The 2750-nt window shown below is 39.2% G+C and overlaps 1 pseudogene; it reads right to left on the bottom strand.

Annotated features, from left to right (window-relative positions):
• Positions 1-153: 153 nt before the first annotated feature.
• On the bottom strand, positions 154-1320 carry LOC102431784 (annotated as a pseudogene).
• Positions 1321-2750: the final 1430 nt, after the last annotated feature.

A 2750-nucleotide genomic window follows, 5' to 3' on the forward strand; every position in this document is an offset into this window, starting at 1 on the left:
ATAAAGAAAGTAAGAGAGGTAGACTGAAATATGATGTATAATCCTGAAGGGGTTATGACATAATTTTGGAGTCCAAAATAATCTCTCAATTCCATTATAGCTGTTCTAAGAGGGAAAATTGTGTGAGCAGAAAACAGAGAGCCATATAGATACCTATGAATTGTGTGACTGCAGATTCAGAATATCTGGTTGCACATGTTTGATTTTGCTGCTTTTTCCAGTCTATGAACCAAAAATGATAGCACAGGTATAGAGATCAGACTATTCTGATCATCCTCCATAGGGCCCTCTTGATGTCTCTGTTCCTCAGGCTGTAGATGAAGGGGTTCAGCATGGGGGTGACCACAGCGTACATCACTGAGGCCACCGCATCCCTCCTTGGGGAAGATGACACAGCGGAACTGAGGTACACACCAAGGCCTGTTCCATAAAATAAGCAAACAACTGACAAGTGAGAGCCGCAGGTGGAGAAGGCTTTATATTTTGAACCTGCTGATGGGATTCTCAGAATGGAGGACACAATTCTATAGTAAGAGAAAAGGATCCCTGAGAGTGGGACACCACCAAAGATGGCTCCAATAAAGTAGATCAATATGTCATTGATGGAGGTGTCAGAACAGGCAAGGTTGAAGAGTTGAGAAGGGTCACAAAAGAAATGAGGGATTTCCACATCTGCACAGAAGCTAAGTTGCGACACCATCAAGTAGTGCAGTTGGGAGTCCAAAAGGCTGAAGAAATATGACAACAGGACCAACAAGCCACAGAGGCGGGGGCTCATGATGACCAGGTAGTGTAGGGGCTGACAAATGGCCACCAACCGGTCATAGGCCAGCACAGCCAGGAGTAGACTTTCCAAACATCCAAAAAGAAAAATAAAGGTAACCTGAGTTAGGCAGCCTGCATAGGTGATGGATTTGCTGTGTGTCTGGAGGTTCACCAGCATCTTGGGAACTGTAATGGTGCTGAAACTGATGTCAGCCAAGGACAAATTGGAAAGGAAGAAGTACATAGGTGTGTGGAGGTGGGAGTCAGACATGACAGCCAGGATCATGAGTAGGTTCCCGAGCATGGTCACCAGGTACATGGACAGGAACAGCCCAAACAGAAGAGGCTGCACTTCTGGATCATCTGAGAGTCCCAGGAGGAAGAATTCAGAGCCACCTGTTTGATTCTTTGGTTCTTTGCATATAGGACACATTTTGAAAAAGAAGAGAGCGCGAAATAAATGAAACAAGTGTAGAGGCGTCCATATTTTGGAATCAAACAATTCACAAATACAGTATTTGCACTTGAGGACCACATACCCTCCTCGCTCATTACCTTCAGCGACATGACTACGTTGTTAACTCTATTTAGAACTCTTTCCTTATTGATGTCTGGGCTATTCATCTGTTTCTCTATACAAACAGTTTAGAGTCACTGGGTCAAAGAATATTAGAGAAGAAAGGACATGTTGAGGTAACAAGTCCATGAGCGCATCAAAATATCAGTCCTCAACTTTTGAAGGAAAAATATGGAATGAGATATATTATTTTATAAGACAAATATTATAATTGAAAGAAACTAAGAAGCAGTTGAATGTACTTTATCTCACCCAAATGCAGTGTAAGAAGTTTCCTTATTTTAAAATATAGTCTAGAAAGAGCTAAAACCACATTAACTCTATTCTAACCTAAAATAAAATGTTCATAATGAGATAGCATTTTGACATGGCAAATATCTTTAAGGGTTTTCATCTTTTTTGGTTTTTGACATCCATCTTTCATGGAGAGAAGTGCTCACTCAAATGGGTGGGTTGTCTGGTAAAAGTCCCTCAAATATAACTCATATATAAATATTTCGTCTTGGTAGACCACATATTTTGAAAAATATGTGTGTGTCTTTTGTTTTGTTTTGTTTTTTTCTTTGTTTTTTTAATATATTTTTACTGATTTCAGAGAGGGAGTGAGAAATAGAAACATCAATGATGGGATAGAATCATTGATTGGATGCTTCCTGCACACCCCCTACTAGGGATCAAGCCCACAGACCAGGCATGTGCCCTTGACCAGAATCGAACTGGGGACCCTTCGGTCTGCAGGTCAATGCTCTATCCACTAAGCCAAACCAACTAGGGGGAAAAATATGTTTTTGTTAAGTGAACAAAATCATACAGCATCACTGATCCTGAAGATGATAGCAATTTACAGTGCACCAATGATTAAATAATAACTAACTTTCATGAATACTCTGTACTTACTTTTCTTTTATGAAAGCTTATTTTCTATCAGTGATACACAAACCAAGAAAAACATCTGAGGTTGAGTTTGTACTGTTTTGGTTTGTAGAGGATGGGTAACACTTTTTAAATTTGTCTCTAACCAGAAACATTTGTGATGGGTTAATTTCTCATCAAAACCAACCCTCCAATGAACAATGGAGAAATTTAGGGTCAAAGATTCCTTAATCTTAAAGTTGGCTTTCTTATGCCAGCTTCAGAGCTTTCCAAGTCAGTTCTTCCTTACAGAGGGATTGCATTTCTCCTAAATCAGTCCCCTGAAGGCAACTCAGATCATTTCTCTTGACAGGTCAAAACATGAGGCAATTACAAAATATTACTTTGTCAAAATATTTATTCCTTTGTGTGACATGCTAGATTCCTATGTGTATAGCTGATCATTTCTATTTTATAAACACTGCCTAAATTTACATTCACTACATCATAAAAAAAAACTATTTTTGCTCTAAAAAATGATGTAACTTGGGAAAGA

Source organism: Myotis lucifugus, unplaced genomic scaffold, assembly GCF_000147115.1.
Source record: "Myotis lucifugus unplaced genomic scaffold, Myoluc2.0 scaffold_10168, whole genome shotgun sequence".
Lineage (NCBI taxonomy): Eukaryota > Metazoa > Chordata > Mammalia > Chiroptera > Vespertilionidae > Myotis > Myotis lucifugus.